Raw genomic sequence first — 18401 nt, 5'->3', positions numbered from 1 at the left:
TTTGTCCATATTTCCCAGCCATAACAGGTCAAACTTTAGAGTTGTAGCACTTCTTTTCTTTTTTAAATATATGTAATATATTTAAAATTTTGCACATAAATACACACAGATGTATATACTTATTATTTCTTTTCTCTGGCAGCAAACAACATACAGTAGCCTAACTATTAAACTGTAATCTGAGCTGATCTACACACTTTATGGCTGAGTTAAATAAAGTAACTGCCCCTCAACAGCGACCAGTGAAAACACAGAAAAATTAAGATGACAGTGTGGACCTGCATTTGCATACCACTTTCTTTGTCAATCGACTACTCAGAGTGCTTTGACAGTATCGCACAATAATCCATACTCGAATGTAAGCACTAACCTGGAAATGGAAAAAATTGCTCAGTAAATTCAAAATTGCCGACTTCCTGTTGGGTTTACAGTTTAGCTACAAGAGGCTTTTTTGCAAGTCTGGACATGATATATGCACCTCACAAATTTCATACATCCAGGTGAAACATACCACAAGAGCTGCTTCGTTGAAATTAGCGTCAGTGGGCCCCAAGACCCATATCAGCACACTTGTCAGTGGACACAGGTATTAAAACTGTGCATTATGTAGGTGGACTGTGCAATTTTTCAGTAAAAAGTAACATGTACATATATCATATATACTATATTTTGCACATACTCAACTACAAATGTGCAGGGCAATGCAAAGGATTCACAGAGGACAATGTACTAGAAAAGGCCAGGGATCTGCAGAGGTCAAAGGTCACCGTCATGATGCCCTGAGAGAAAAAGCTCTGTCTGAGTCTCTCTGTGTTGGGCTGCTAATAAAGGGGAGTTTAAAATTGAGATTATCTGTGTCCTTCCTCTCTGCCTCTAAACGGTTTGTCTACACATTACTTATTCCTGCTTGGCTCTAATGTATGCAGATCCATGTATGAACGCACATGCATACACACACACACACACACACACACACACACACACACACACACACACACACACACACACACACACACACACACACACACAGAGCATTATTCATATTAATAAACACAGGCTAAAGGCAGTTTGGATAATGAACATAATGTAAATGGTAGAAAAAGGCTGTAATGAGTGTATGTAAGGTGGATTTATTAGCTTCTGGATGACCTTTAATGAAGTGGAGCATCCACTTCATTAAAGGTCATCCAGAGGCTATACACTCACACGAAACATATTAAACTACTACGTCAAAACATTATTGCGTATAATATCAACGAATGCATCATATGGTCACATATTGGATCGTTTCCTAGTTATTTTTAGCAGTATTTTGTCTCTGTTTCTTTGCTAACCTAACACAGGTCTCATTCACAGGCAAACATCCGTACAGATGTGGCAGCCGCTATCCCTCATTCAGCTCACAGCACAGATGTACTTTTTCCCCTGCAGAGTCTGAACATCAGCGCAGGCTCAGAGTAAACAGCATCACAGTCTGCTCCATCCTCATCCTAATTATCTATTAGACCTCTCTTAGTGTTTTTAAAGTGATTGTAAAAAGATCCGAGCCAGTAAAAGAAACTGTCAGTGCTTTCCTCGGCCAAGATTGATTCGGCTCCGTCCCTGCTGATCTGCTACTTTTAAAAACACTCCTCATCGTACTCTTTAATGTGATTAGATTGCATCTTTGCTTGTGCACAGTTCTGCTTTATGGGGTTTGTCTGCAACTTTTAATGACTGGCATGATTACGGCTTTCCCTGCAGTCTCACTTGAAAAAGACTGTCTCCATCATCACGACGGCACAAATATCCCTCTGAATGTTGTATGAAGCCCTTCAGCATTCAGCAATAACTTCAGTAGCACTCTCCATATTTAGTGTAATAATATTAAATCAAATTTCGTATATTCAATATACATGCTTTCATTAAATTTCCAGTAGGATGATGAATTTTTAATATGAAAGATTTTTACACTCAGTGTGGCTAATGTGCCCATGTTTATTTTTTCAACAGTTTCTGGTGAGCAACACGTGCTGCAGAGTGATTTTAACTGTCTTCCAGGCCCAAAAACTGCTCAAAATCCACCCAAATTGATAAACATAAAAAATCCAAATTTTATCTTTAATAAACAATACATAAATAATAGCAATAATATTGTGGTGCATAACCAATTTTCCAAACAACATAATATTAAAACAAAATTTTTACTGTTCACAAGTTGCCAAATTGTAGTTTTCAATGCAACAAAACTATTTTCCATTTCTGATCTTTGCCTCAAAAATAAAGAAAACAAATATAAAGGGGTAGCTCAAATAACAAAAATAATAGGTTGTATTTAACTTCAACTGCAACAAGCCTTGAGAGTATGCCAAATTAAACTGTACCCACACAGACACGCATGCATGAAGAGGGAGAGAGAGGACATGCAATGTCAGGCTATCAAAGACCCAAACAAATAATGATATTGCAATGCTGCGAGAGGTTTCTGATACAATGGACATTCAGATTTGATAGCGGCACATCTCCTCTCAGCAGAATAAATAAGAATTATTTCATATTAAGTGTGCTGAGTGACTGGATGTGTTCATATAAATAAATCCAATTTTGATACCATTTTAAACTGCACACTGCAAGGACCCATTCTTAGAGTATGGGGCGAACTCTCCACTAACTGAGCTAATTCTTTAATAACGGAAACGGGAATGATAATGTCTGGTTGCTGTTTTGTCATACTTTGCATCTGTTCTCATATGCAGTTGAGCCTAATGGCTATGTATCACAAAATTAAGTTTATTTGCTTCAGCGCCGTGACAGTTTTCTCTCGCTGCAGCATCTCAAACAATGGCATGAATGTTGCCCAAGGGAAGAGCTTGAATGATATAAAATAAAAAAAACATTACACTGGTCTCTCACACTCTTCAATGGCATTACGAGGATCGGACGAGGTCGGGTGTGGCTGTAAGCACCACTATCCTTGTTTGTGGTCTCTTCTTCTAAATATTGGTGTCTTGTAGCCTACTTTGGCTGGGCATAGTATTTGTGCATGAAACATTTCTTTTTTAAAAGATTATTTGCGCTTTTTGGCTTTTATTTGATAGGACAGCTTTAGACAGACAGGAGATGGGTGAGAAGACAGGTAGGAAAAGGTCAGAGGCTGCAGATGCCACTGCTGAGGAATCTTCCAATTGAACCACCAGGGAACCATGTTAAAGGTAACATTTGTAAATGTGCAAAATTGAGAGATTCAAATATCCCTTTATTCACAGAGAAAAGGGATTAGATAACTGAGTAAGGAAGGTGAACATATTTAACAGTCTTTGCTGAAAAGTATAATTTTAGGTTAATTACACTCCCTGTGTGAAGACATCACATTTTTACATTTTATATATAAACAAAAGAATATAACTGGTGAAGATCCAGACTGGCTTTGAAGGCCTTCAGACAATAAAGTGCTGCAGTGTGTGTGATGATTCATGCTGGCTTTGTTAAAGCTTAATCACATCAAAAAGAAACACCCTTACTGTGAAAAATGGACACTGTAGCTCATAATTAATTGTCACAATGAGGGCCACACTACAGTCAATAGATTGTGAGCTTCTTTTAAAGCCATAAAAACATAAATCACTTAATTAAGAGATTCTGATATCAGGGTAACCTCAAGCTAATGAGAGATACATGGTTGATTTGGGGTCTATAATCTTATCTTGTTAAAGTTAATTTCACTGGATCCAGTCACCAGAAACAGGAACAAACCCTCAGATCAGAGAGCTGTGAGAGGGAGGCTGGGACCTCTGAGCGTGTTCTGTTGGGACCGATGTTCGTCTGACTGTCATTCGTCGAGGGTCAACGCCCCTGTGCCCTCTCCCTCTGTTCTGCTGGCAGCATCCTCGGGCTTCACCGATGCCCCTCTGAGCCTCCACCTTGTCCCACACACACACCGCACAGATCAAACTAATCTGCCTGCACAGTGGCTGGCCAGACATCTGTCCGTGATAACCCCCTCTGGATCGTCATATTTAGGTTAAAGCGCATCTGCTTTGAAGCAAAGAGACCCCACATAAAACTAAATTCATGTCATAAAAAAGGTCACCCGCCTCTGCCCGCGCATTCACGATATGAGCGGAGATAACAGCGCCTTGTGAAAGACCGACCGCCTGCAAATGCTCAGCTTAAAAAGCACAGGGGGGTTTCTCATATTGTGGTTCCCCTTCTCCTGCTCTGAAGGCGCTGGATAAGCTCCTTTGTTAGGCACTCAGAGATATTCAAATCACCAAAAAAAAAAATCCAACAGAGCTAAAGCTGGATTTCTTATCAACACTTTCTGGTTGTCTCCAACTTTGTTCAAAATAGTCCTTGATGTGATTAAAAACATGCATGCCAAAAGTGACTTTGCATTGCAGTTTCCCCACACAGAAGGTTATCAGAGCTGTTAATCATCTCCATTTCACACACTAATCTCTGCCAGATTGTATGCTGCATGTATTTATACAGACACACAAACACAGACATAAATCTTACTTGCAGGGTGATCAATGCACACAACCATGAAACACAAATAAACCATAAATTCCACAAGGTTGACTAGACAGCTCGCCCCCAGTTTGGACCTCATGAGGGAATTCTAATCAGACAAGTTCACTCGTGAGGGACAAAAATAGATGCTGTTGGACATTTTGTTGTCAAACACCAACCTTAGCCAGTGAGAAAAATTTGGAGACGAGGAAATGTTTGCTGAGATGGATGAATGAGCTATTCTTCTTCTTCATTTTGCAGAGAGGGGGAGCGGTGGGCTCAGAAGAAGCATTTCCTCCTTCTGTATTCGTGGGAAACGAAAAAATTCCCTCATTAACAGTGTCCGAGGGGAAGAAACGCAACGGCAAACCGGTTCCATATGTTCCAGGATGAATCTCTGAGGCAGGAGCAGCCTTCCTGTGTGCATCTGTGCCTTTTATTCAGCTTCATGCCGGGAAAGAGTAAACGTAATGTAAATCATCTTCTGAGTGTTAGCAATGTTTACAGCAAGTTCTTGAAAAGTATGAGGGTGTTTCTGCAACTACAGGCTTATTTGACTCTCCAGAAATACATTTTCACCATCAGAGTCTGTAATTCATACAAACAGGTGCCCAAATTTGCATATAATCTGGAACATGTACAACTGTGTATAAGAACCACTTGTTCTTATAGAAAATGTCCTTATTAAAACAATACCGTAACTTTCATTTTATACATTTTTATAATCTAATTAATTACTATAACATTTTAAGACATTTAAATGTATTTTCATTAAGCTTTGTGCATTATTGTAAACACTGATATTCAAAAAGTACAAAATTTTTACTTTATTTCTCTACACAATGGAAAATTTAGACAGTAACCTAAGATGTCAAATGTCCAGACAAAAGATAATACATGTTCCTTATTATGACAGACGGCTGATGGCTGCAGCAGTCCTCATTAATGGACCATTTTCCAAAATTGTTGTCCAGGGTGAAAAATACAGATGTTAATCTTTGTTTGTCTTGACATTGTCTTAAAGCGAGACCTAAAGCTAAAGTTGTTGCTAAAATTGCAGAAAAACGGCAGCTAGCAAGGTCTGCCATGTTCGCTTTGACTCTTAGCACCTATATCAATTAATTTAACTTTAATATAAACTTATTTTTAAGATGTAGTTCAAAATACACAATTACTAAACTGTGTAGTAAAGACGATGGTCTTCACATAGTTTTTCTTGGTCTTAAGGGTCACCTACAGTGTGGGGGGGGGGGGCAACATGTCACCCATGTACTCCGTTCTGACTCCTGTTGCCTTAGAAATTACACTCGTTTGGCTTTGAAAAGATCTTTAACCATGGCATTAGATGAAAAAAAAAATCTGGAAAAATGATCAGGAAAAAACAAACAAAAAGATTAATAATATAGTGTAAATTAAAATGTATATGAAACAATTTCATTTAAAATAATGTCAATTTTCTTAACTCATTTTACATATCTGAACATTGAGACTGCTGTCGTAGGACATGAACAAAAGTGATGTTTGGAGCCATAAAATACATCATAAATATTATTAAATGACATTATTTAGTAATTTTTATTTACAGTACCAGCAAAAAGTTTGGACACACTTCTCATTCAGTTTTTTTAATCAGAAATGGTTCAGATTATACTAATTGCTGTCATCAAAGCAAAATGTGGCCACTTCAAAGAATCTTAAATGTTAAAGAAAGAAAAACTTTTGCACATTTGTAGTTTGACAGGTGTGTAGGATAATCAATAAAAAACAAAGACTCACATACTGTCCTCTGCATGTGCAATTAAAGATTTAATAACAACAATTGAATCTTTGGTATTTTAGATTTGTTTTCTTATTTTTGCTTACTATATAATTCCATATTTGATAGTTTTGATGTCTCCAGTATTAATCAACAATGTAGAAAAAATAATAACAGTAAAGAAAAAAAAACACTGAATGAGAAGATGTGTCTAAACTTTAGCTCAACATGTTTAATAACACTGAAATATGCATCATATGACAAATTTTAACATCCAAAATCCAAAATTTCATTGCTGGGACTTAAAAATGCACGTAGTTGCAGAAATACCTTTGAGGAAGACACTGTGGCCAGAGCTCGTAAATGTCTGTCCTCTGGTCAGGAGGTCGGGGGTTTGACTTCCTGACAGACTTGATCAGTTACAAATTAAAGATCATAGCCTTTGTCATCACTTAAAGTTACTTTCAAATGAATAAAAAATAAAAAAAACAAACACATACAAGCAACAAACAAGCAGCAAAGTGAAGTGATGAAGCAGCAGCATACTCACTCTCTGCTCCTTCTCTCCCAGATGCCAGGTACTGTGTCCTTTGTCTGTCAACCTGAGGCCCCTCATCTCTGTCTCTGTCTCCTCGTCTCACTTAGCCTCCTTTACATACCCCTTAACCTCGGCTGACATCAAACAGCCCTGACCTAAAATCAACGATGGCATCCCGACAACAAAAACTCAAAACAAAACCCACGTCGGTGCGGCCGCTCTCTGGTGAAGAGCCTCAGTGTGTGTGCTTAACCAAGTGTGAGCTCTTCCTGAAAGCGAGAGGAAGAGGAGGGAGGCAGAGCATCTTGTCTCTCTCCCCTGTGGTACTCACAATGGTCCTCACTTACACCCTTATCCTCTCCAAACTGGGTCATGGTTGGGGGTGGGGATGGATGGGTGGGTGTGTGTTTGTATGAGTGGTGATGATGAGGATGAGGAGGGAGGTGGTGGGGTTTTAATACCCCTCGGAGGGCAGCGGGGAGGGGAGGGGAGGTCTGGGACTGACAGGCAGTGATAGGGTGGGAGGGGAAGTAAATGGTTTTTGGTAAATGACTCTCAGCTCATTGACTTTGTGAGACCTCTGGCCACCGGAGACGAGCACGACGGGACGGGGCTTTCAGGAGAGGGTAAGCAATTAGGAATAATAAGAATGTGTCCATTTGTGCTTTTATAACACTGTTAAAATGCATCTCTGATGACGAAATAAAAGGTTCTTCATGGAGCCTTTTCAGACCAAAAGATCCAAACTTTTAAACAAATAGTTTGTTTGGCCATTGGCTGGCAAAAAAGGACAGGAAAAACATTAGCACTGTTTGAATAAAACTGTGAAGCGAATTTGAAGCAAACTTTTGAAATGTTATGAATTTGGCTTGTTTCCAGCAACTGTTTTAGAGTTGTCTGACTCACAGGATGCACATTGCAGATATAAAGCCTGCCATTGGTTGCTTTTGAGGCATCTGCTATGTACATCTTCAAATAGCAACCCAGACACTGAAAATGGCATATTAGCACCTGGGTTGCTAAAGGTACAAATGCAAACAGGCTAGCAGTTTTAATACCAGGACTCACCTCTGCATGTGCAAATGTTCCACCAAAAGTTCTGCATCAAAACTATCATGCAGGTGGATTGGGCTTAGCTTCGCCCAAGACAGTTGTGATTGGTTTAGAGACATACAAACACTGCAGGCCGTTTTTTTTCCTTTATAGCAGAATATAGATGTGTGCAGCCAGACGTTTCTTGCGTCTATGCGAGAATAATTTTGGAGTGAATAAACTAGTGCAGGTTCGTCAGAAGCTGGCGGTATAGGCAACGCTAATAAAGAGAGTAGAAGAAGTAGAGGTCATGAAATGGAAGCAAAAGCAGTTAAACACTCCAATACTCATACTGCCACGATATTTAGAGTATGCCAGAAAAATATCTAGTACCCAGCAAGCTTTTCAGGATATTCTGACCCACAATCCTTTGTGATGGGAGAATGAGCTCTAAGTTCAAGGTGCAATGTTATAAGGAAGTAGTATGTCCCATACTGCATGCAACAGTGTGTACTTCAGTTGCAGTATGTACTAAAATTAAAAAGAAACGGTATGCGATTTGGAATGCAGTAAGTAAGTAATAAGTTGTGTTACATTTAAGGGTTAATGATCAACATGGAGAAAGTTAAAGAACATGAAAACTTTTTTTTTTTTTTTCAGAGAATATGATTTATAGGCTGGAGAATCTGTGTAATATCACAACGCTTCATTTATAATGTTATGCTGTGACACGTTTCACCTTTATTAAAAAGCTGCAGATGCTGATTTGCATATTGCATTTGGCCATATTGCGATTTTGACAATATTTTGATTAACTGTTCAGCACTTGTGTGGTGGTAGACTCTCGGTCAATTAATAAACTCTGCTCAGTACACATGGCGGTCGCAACTCCAAACTATAAATTAAATTCATGGAATATTTATCAGGATGAGTTATGTGTTTATGTGGAATAAAATCACTTGGGTAACATTTTGCATATGATATTGGATTTTAAAAAAAAACTTAATTTTCAGGATTTTGTCTTAAAACTCCAGAATAAATTGGGTTATATTTATGTATAATTGAGTAAACTCTAAAAAATGCACTGCTAAGTAGAACAATAAAGGTTCTTCAGCTTGTCCTCATAGGACAATTATTTTTGGTCACAGGTAGAACTTTTTATGAAGGTTCCACTTAGAACACTTTCATAGAGTTCTATCTCAACAACAACATTAAGGGTTCTACCTTGAACCATCTGTGACAGGTCTCACCCCGTGGCATTTCTTGAACTGGTTCTATTGAAGATCCTTACAACCTTGGTGCTTATTAGTGAACTAGCTCAGGTTCCACCAGTTTCAGTGGACCAATTGTAATGAATGATGTCATCAACAGAGGGCTCTGCATAATGACCTGTAGAATATCACACGACAACTTTGGTTCCAAAGGAACACCTGCTATTTTTTGGTTCCAGCTGGGAACCAACTTTTCAGGTTCCAAACCAGTTTACTGTTGGTGGAAAAGGCCTGTCAAAACTGAGAGGTCCTAATAGAGAACCCTATTATGGTGAAATGGTTCAACCATTTTAACAAGAACCCACCGTGAGAGTTCTACTGAGAACACTTTTTGTAGTCCAAGGGTTTCCATTAAGAACATACTCAGAGGGTTCTACCAACAACCCTTTTATATTACAAGGGTTTTTTCTAGAACCCATCAAGGGATTCTACCAAGAACTTTCTTGTATCATTAGGGTTTAATCTAAAACTCACCAAGAGGTTCTACCAAGAACCCTCTTACATTAGAAAGATTTTTATCTAGAACCCACCCTGGGATTCTACTGAGAACTTTTTTATATTCTAAGGATTTTATCCAAAACCCAACAAGAGGTTCTATCACGAACTATTTTTCAATTCCAAGTGTTTCATCTGTTACCCACCCAGGGGTTCTACTAGGAACAATTTTACTTCATGGTACCCTTGTCAAGAGTTTTTCAAGGATTTCAACAATCCTTGAAGAACTCATTCTTCCAAACGAGGTTCTTGGAATGAAAACGGTTAGTAATGGAACCCTTGCAAAGAACCCCTTGACAAACTTTGTCTTCAACAAAGGTTCTTCAAAAGCAAATGTTTCTGGTAAGACCCTTTTAGAACCCTTATTTCTTTGAGTGTATTGTTTGAACCACTGACAGTGAGTTTGATAACAAATCAAGTGTGTCAACGTGTAAGAAATAATTGATGTTCATTATGCTCCGTGTGACGACTGCCAGTAGATTTGGGTTTCTGACAGAAGGGCAACGAGCTGCCAACTGAAAAATCTGACAAAAAAAAAAAAAACTGTTAGAGAAGTCATGAGAGGACAGGGCAAACTCCGTGACAAAAAAGTTGGGAAATATCCAGACATTCGGCTGACCCTGCCCACTCTGGTGTTAAACATTTTATACTGAGCACATATACTGCAGTTTCCGCTCGCTGAAATATGGACACTGGGGCATAATCCTCCCCATCACTTTCAGCCTCGGCGTGCCCTTCTCACTCCATCACTCCGCTCCCTCCCTAATGCCCTCACATAGAGTCATAATCATAGAGTCATAATCATGCAACGCTTCGAACAATAAAAGATGTTCGTTTGATATTGTCCAAATCCACTCACCAGCGGTGGTTGCTCAAATTAGGACTGCACGCTATCTCAGCCTCTTTTCTTATCTGCGTCTTCTGAGCGGACCAATCGCTATCTCCAAATTTCACAGATCATGTGCTGAGAAATCAGGGGGCATAAATCCTCTTTAAATTCACATCATGTCGCTCAAAGTCCACAGCTTCTGTTAAATATGTTCTTCTTTAATGTACAGCTATTTCAATTTTGCCTTTTTTTCTTAAATATGAAGTTGATAAGTAGTGAAATGTATGGTGTTTTTTAGGGGGGACGTGTCATCTTGGTAATAACCGTGAATAATTTGATGTTCTTTTGATGTGAGTAGTTTTATGGAGCACTTTCTTTACTCACTGATTTTTTATAGACATCTGCGTAATGAGATGATGATAATGATGATCCAAAACTATCACAGAAAAAGTCCTTAAAGGGACAGTTCACCCCAAAATCAGGAATACTTGTTTTTCCTCTGAACTATGGTGCTGTTTATCCATCTAGATTTTAACAAATAACACTCGACTTGTGGTGCTCAAAGCGCCACAAAAATACAGGTGAAAAGTTTAGCACCAATGTCTCTTTCCACAAATTATGACCTGGTTACTCCACAGATCTTGTTATGAACAGTTTCACGCAGGAAGTACTTTATTTCAACAGTAGAATCTATGGCACACTATTCTTGAAGGGCTGTGGTTCTACCCAGAACCATTTGCTTCTGAAGGCCCCTAATTTGAAGAAAGAATTTGACAAAGGTTATTAGCAAAACTAAGAGTTCTGTTAAGAAACTAAAGTAGAAAGGGTTTTGGGTAGACGCATTACACCATAGAAGAGTTCTAGGGTTCCAAGTTGAACCTTTATAAAAGGTTCTAACAGGTAACAGAAAGGGTTCTCCTATAGTGACAATCCAAAGAACCCTTTATGGTTCTAGCTAGAATTTAGCAAGAATGTAACTTCTTTCTTTTTAAAAGTAGTCCCTACATGAAAACTGCTCACAACAAGGTAAGTGAGGTTTCTTGAGTACCAGGTTTATGATTCCTGGAAAGAAACACCGGTTTTGAATTTTATCAAATGTATTTTTGGCACTTCGAGCACAACAAGCCGAGTCCCATTTAGTCCCGTTATTTTGAAAAAAAGACAGATATCTCTATGGCTTATATCTCCAAAACTCACACCAACTCACACCAGAACTATCTAGATGGATAAATAGCACTGCATGTAAGAGGGAAAACGTGTTTTCGATTTTGGGGTGAAGTGTCCCTTTAACCTGTGGAAAACCAAAGTTGCGTTGGCCTTGTGAGCGCACACGCAGCTGTAATACAAGCACTAAAGAGGAATTATGGCACCTGTATTAATCAGACTAAAGGCCCCTCCCTGTGTGGCTCTGAGTGACAGTAAAGAGTTCAGCTGAGGAGACCCTGTGTTCAAACTATTGACATAAATAAAGATGGATGCCGTGGCTCCACTTCTTCCCACTGTGCAGAACTATAGATGTCAATAGTTCAAACTCGAACTTGTGATTAATTCACACTAAATTGCTACGTAAGTCACTTTTTTTATTTGTGCGCGCGCGTTTGTTTATGCCACAGTCAAGGTCGTCTTTGCAGACTCAGCCTGCACAGTGGTACAGATGATTTATTACTTTTATTTTCTGCTGACATTAAGAGGAACAACTCTCTGTTGCTGTCACTACCTGTTACAAGACACAGGGGGTATAGCTCAGTGGCAGAACATTTGACTGCAGATCAAGAGGTCCTCAGTTCAACTCTGGGTGCTCTCTTTGGACTAATAGCGCAGAAACATCAGAATTATGAATATGCAACAACGTTGACTTGAAGGCTGCTCCAGTCTTTCGTGCTTGAACTCATTAAAGCATCACATTGTTCATGCAGAGTTTGCAGCAGCAGATGTCCGTTGGATGCAGTTCACCTCAGCCAAACTTGTTATATCACATTTGTTTAAACAATTCATAACGATTTTTTCTAATCTCTTCAAAGAAAACTTCTGCACTTTTCATGAGCATGCCCAGTCATTATTGATGGTAAATGTAGTCAATTTACTCATTTTGCTAGTACTCATTTTTACATGCACAATTGTTTCTTAAAAGTTAATGCTCAAAACCAAATTTTGAGCAAAAAATGAACCATTTGTGTGGTATTGTGTGGTACAGGTGTGTTGCTGTGATAAGACTTTATGAAATGTATCATAACTGTGATTAAATGCTTTTTAGCAATTGTAAAAAAATAACTAAACAAAACTAATTAATCCAAGAGAGTTTTGGTTCTTTCTATGAGATCTGTGTCAACTGTTTTGAAAAGGGGTGTGAAAAATGTCTGAAACCTATGAAAAATTGTCAACACATTTGCAACAGACGACTTCTGCTGTGCTGAGAAGGTGATGATGAAGATCAGATAGATCCCAGCTTCATTAGCGTGACTCTGCAATCAAGACAAACTGTGATATAAGACTGGTCGGTGTGCAGACGCTGGCTTCCTCACAAAGACGAGAGATGAGAGTTAATGATGCAGCGACAATCTGTTGACTCTGTTTCATCAAACGCAGCTAAGACTGAGCGGAGTTCATTGAAATGTTCTCAACCAGAAGAGATGAGAACGTCTGGAAGACAAACTGTGATGCTGTTTAGATCATGATCCAGATTACAGGTAAGAAAAAAAAAGTTTACCCTCAGTGAATACGACTTCATCAGCCCGTAGTTTGTAAATCTGAGCCTCCATCCACGCTGCTCATCCAACACTTAGAAATAAAGGTCCAAAAAAAACCTTGCTTCTAAAGAACCCTTTGTTGAATAAAGGGTTTGTCAAGGGTTCCTTGTAAGACTGAAGGTTCCATTAAAGACACTTTTCATACTTTTTTTCAAACCCTTTGGAATAAAAAGGTCCTTGATAGAATCCCTTGGGTGGTTTCTTGTTAGGACCCTTAGAAGATGGAAAGGTTCCGGATAGAACCCCAAGAGAGAGTTTTCATTGTGGAATATGTGGTTCTCCATAGAACCTCTTAAAGCAGGTATATGAGAATATAAAATGGTTCTCAAGATGGGTTTAAGTTAACCTTTGTAAAATAAAAGGGTTCACGGTAGAACCCCCTGGGTGGGCTAAAATGTTCTCTCTAGAAACCCCCAGGTGGGTTTTAGATAAAATCTCTGGAACATAAAAAGGTTGGGTGGGTGGGTGATTTCTTGTTATCATTCATAAGGTTCTTGATAGAACCCCCAGCGAGGGTCCTGGGTGGAACCATTACACCATGGAAAGGTACTCTGTAGAACCTCTCATAGTTTTTTTTTTTTTGTGTGTCGAAAAACTTTCAGATGGTTCTAGGTCTAAGCTTTTGTGTAAAGCTCTAGGTAGAACCCTCTGCAAGGGTTCAAGTAGAACCTTTATAAAGGGTTCTACCAGGATCCAAAAGGGTTCTTCTATGAGGAGAAAGTGAGGATTAGTATTAAAATGACCACATAAATATGTATGTCATTGTTAGATACAGACATTTCTGCTCCACAGCTCAGGAACAACAGTTTCACTGTCAGACACGAGAACACACTTTTCAACACCTGCGTCTTGGAAATCTTCTGCCTGAAAAATTTGATATTCAGAGCGCATATAAGCAGCCTTCAAAAACTATGTAGCCTATATATATCAGCGTGTCATAAAGCAGACTGCTCATAGATGGAGTGAGGAGATTGGAGTGGCTTAACTCCCATAATCCTTCAGCCTGTCTGCATAAACCAAACTAATTTGGCTCATTTGACAGTTTATCGTCCATGTAAACATCAAAGCACTTTTGAGAAGAGGCTTGAGTGACAGATTTGTCAGACGTCTACTTGTCATATTTTTCACAATATGGTTCCACTCAAGCCATTACAGCAATTTCTCTGTTTCCGGTTGTAGACTGACGGGTTGCTATTAATGTGCATTAAGCCCGAGGCAGCAGTGTCATCGAGAAATGTGGAACGGTTCTGGGAAATAGTGCATCTTTAAAGATGACAACATAGTATATTTGAGTGGTCCTCGTCAGCAGGTGATGTCAGGAATCTCCGAGTTTAGAGCCAGAAAGTTTAGTTTGAGACTAAACTTTCTGAAAACTCCAACCAAAGAAACAACCACGTTTTTAAGTGAATGTAACATCAGTTTAGAGTGAAAACAAATGTTTTTAATGAAACTTAATGAAATAATCCCAACTTTAACTTCTAACTAGAACCATTAAAAGGTACTTCAGCTTGTCTCCATAATAGAACCCTTTGGTTCCTGGTAGAACATTTTATTAAGAACCACTTGGAATCATTTCAGACCCTCTACGGGGGTTGTATCCAGAACCTTTCCATTTTCTAAGGGTGCTAACATGAACCCACCTATGGGGTTCTACTGAAAACTTTTTTATATTCCAAGGATTTTATCTAGAACCTACTGAAGGGGTTCTACCAAGAACCTTTTCATATTCCAAGGGTTTTATTTAGAATCACCCAGGGGTTTCCACCAAGATGGTACAGAGAACCCCTGATTTCTGCCACAAGGGTTCTTTGGATGAGAGGAGTCTTAATGGAACCCTTAGCCTCACAAAGAACCTTTGACAAACCATTTTCTTTAGAGGTAAATCTCCTTCTCTTCAAGAGAACCCGTTCAGACTAATATTTCTAAGAATGTAGGTGAGTAAAAACAGTTTAATGGGATTTTTACTGTTTTACCGTAAGTCTCATCTCCTGCTGGTCTCATGTTTAGTCAAACACTGACTGAACCTCTTGACTCTGTCTGCATATTTCACACACAGAGTCACAGGAATCTCTGTCTCAGAGACAGTTCAGGATAAACTGTGAGAAGATTATAAATCAGCTTGTTGTTGCTGAACCAGTGTCGAGTATTAAACACGTTCGCAAACAACTCTGTGAATTCTTTAAATTTGGTATTAAATAAAGTCACCATGAAGTGGCTGAAGATATGATGTTTGTGTTGTTTATGAAGCCAAAGACACATCACGTGGCCCCACGGCCCCGCCTGGAGAAAGCAACCAGGGAGAAAGAGACTTTTTTGGTGTTCGGTTCGAGTGAGCAGCTCCCGCTGGAATGACTGTTTGTCTACCACTTAGCCTCGTTACCTCCACTGGAATAAATCATTGGCCAAGTGTGTGACAGCATCAGGAGGTCTTCTGTTCAACTCTGTCTGCCTCCGCCGTCTCTCCTGTTTACACGCTGACAGTTTTTGTTTCAGCGCATCCAAAACAGAAGTGTGAGCAAACACAGCAGAATCAGTGAGACAGCACAGCTGATCAATAGTTTCATTTACTGATTAATACAGAACAGCTTACATATCTTTAAATTTTTAGATTTTAATATTTGTTCTTGCATATATTTTCTTTATCATGTATTCTCAGATATCTTATAGATATCTCAAGAACACCTTGAGGGAATTTTTTTTCAAACTTTGCACAAATTACAACTTGGACTCAAAGACGAACTGATTAGATTTCAGTGGTCAAAGGTCAAAGGCCAAGGTCGCCGTGACCGCTGACAGCTGACTTCTCACTTCTCACTCTTCTTAACTGGCCGCTAAGGGCCACAGTGATCACCCAACTGACTCAGTTTGAAATCTAGACATCGGTTACTATGACAACAGTAGAAGCACAGCACAGTAAACCTGCTCTTTCTCGAGGGCAACAGGTCAGTGATCAGAAGATATACAGTAATGGAGAGGTGCATCAGTTAATTGGCTTTTATATTTATAACAATAACCCTGGGTAGTTAATAAGGTTGTAATGTTCCTTTATAGCTCCTTTACCTGTGGTGCATCTATAGCTTCCCGTGCAGTCACACATCATTTCATGCTTATAAAAACCCTGTAATTAGTACAGACAGTCTGCGGTTACAAAGCTTAAAGGAAATGAGTCAATCACATTAATTCTACGTGAAACATTTTACGGATCATTAAAGGCCTCTTCCTCGGTTTGATGGCAGGAGTATCTGCTCAAACTGTTGCCTCAGTGCAAAACCACTTTAGTGAATCGATTGATGCAAAGCGCTCACCGCAGGTTACACAGCATGCATTCGATCTTTTTATTTAGCACCCTGTATTCACAGCCGCAGAGGGGGGATGCATTAGTACCAGCAGTGTCGTGTGTGGTGTCTGACTGGAACGGAAACCTGTAGAGCTTCAGAACACAGTAGTACACAGTTTGACACCTGTGGCTGAGGTGTTACATAATGTTTTGTTTTATTTGCCAGTCTCAGTGTCAAGACACGGATTCCTGCTAGTTTGATTAGAGCCATTCCAGCCTCTACAGAAGAGAAAACCAGCATCTTAGGCTGAAATGAACAGCATGAAACGGTCAATATAATGTCAGTGTAGGGGGCACCCAGATTTGAACTGGGGACCTCTTGATCTGCAGTCAAATGCTCTACCACTGAGCTATACCCCCTATTCACAAGCTCATTCCTTTGTTTCATCCATGTCATGGCCTCTTCATCATGAGGCAGTGAGTATATGAATGTAGATATATGGATGAATAGATGTATATAGGGTCTAAAGATATGCTATAAATAGCATATCATGAACAGACTATAAATAGTGCTGATACTAATGAACCAACCAACCAACCAAACATATCATGCAATCTATGCTACTGAGAATCTATTAATGCAAACTGGAAGAAAAAAAAAAGCCTGTTTACTCATGCCTTCAGTGATTAGTCTGTAAATTAAGCTCACATCTATAGCAAGAAGTCTGACGTAGATATTTTCCTAAATACATCATGTTTTTTACAATTTTGTCCTTGTATTTCTTTCTCAACAAATATAAAAAACGCTCACTTTTTCAATATAGCATTAAAACTAACTTGGGGCCCTTAATATTTTTCAGAAAAGGAACCATTGCAAAAAAAACCTTGTGGCAGCCATTTTACTTTCCACCATGATTAAATTATTTTGCACCATATCTCCTGAACCAAAAACCTAGGCTAGACTTTATTGCACTGGTTCTCAGACTTGGGGTTGGGACCACCTAGGGGGTTGCAAGATAATTTCTGGGAATAAAACAACATATTGTGACGTGCAGCACACCCAAAATCCGGCTGCAGCACAATCAACTAAGAAACACAAAACACTAGCGTTTCCAAAAGAGCCCCGAGCCCCCATCAAGCTTCAGAAATATCACCCTGATTTACTGCTGTATATTTTTGTGGGGGTTGCGAAAACTAACCTGCTTATTATGGGGAGTCGCAACTCAAAAAGGTTGAGAACCACTGCTTTATTGTAGTCGCTGACCATCAAAACACAAGAGCAGACATCATGACATGACATTAAAATGGCTGACATGGCCATGGTGATAAGTCCATTTCTGAAAATGTGTACAGTTTCATGTTTTAATATAAAAGTGAACATATCACATCAACTAATTTGATCGACAACTGGAATGACAAGAAAAAGAGCACAGCTTTTAAAGTATGAGTTCACTGTAAGGTTTGTGTATCTCCATTTCACTCACTCCAATGTTGAAACACTTCATTTCACCCTTAACTGCGATGAAAGTCCTTGGGAATATTAAACCCTTGTTGATTTTGTCTGTAATTAGCATGGAGCAAATTAATTAACACGGCGGGGTGAAAGGAGGCTACAGCATCTACAAGGGCATGTTCATTATCAAACACAGTTCTGAGACCTTCAGGGGCTCACGAGTGAACCAACAAATTTAATAAATCGGTGGATGAGAAGGCAGGTGGTCTCTGCGAGGGGGTATAGCTCAGCGGTAGAGTGTTTGACTGCAGCTCAACAAGTCATGAGTTCAACTGTGGGTGCCCCCCTCTGTGTATACCTTACGCAAACAACACTCTGGGAACATGCGACATAGCTATGCAGCATGTTGTAAGAAATCATAGAGGAGCTTGCAGCTCAGTGAAAAAAGGCTTTGAAGCATGCAAACGTGGAGCTCTTAAGACCCATATTTATTTGAGCTCTGCTTCCCCTTT

General features: G+C 39.3%; 1 protein-coding gene and 2 non-coding genes across 3 annotated transcripts in view; 1 reads left to right on the top strand and 2 right to left on the bottom strand.

The window, feature by feature from the left end:
- gjc1 (gap junction protein gamma 1) overlaps window positions 1–18401 on the bottom strand; it is a 59923-nt gene that overhangs the window by 8296 nt on the left and 33226 nt on the right. The window lies entirely within an intron of this gene.
- trnac-gca (transfer RNA cysteine (anticodon GCA)) lies at window positions 12145–12216 on the top strand. The gene has a single exon. It is a non-coding gene; the product is annotated as a tRNA-Cys (tRNA).
- Window positions 16785–16856, bottom strand: trnac-gca (transfer RNA cysteine (anticodon GCA)). The gene has a single exon. It is a non-coding gene; the product is annotated as a tRNA-Cys (tRNA).

This window comes from Lutjanus erythropterus, chromosome 19, assembly GCF_056507025.1.
Source record: "Lutjanus erythropterus isolate fLutEry1 chromosome 19, fLutEry1.hap2, whole genome shotgun sequence".
Lineage (NCBI taxonomy): Eukaryota > Metazoa > Chordata > Actinopteri > Lutjaniformes > Lutjanidae > Lutjanus > Lutjanus erythropterus.
Note: the sequence above shows the minus strand (reverse complement) of the source record. Positions and strands in the feature narration are given on the sequence as shown.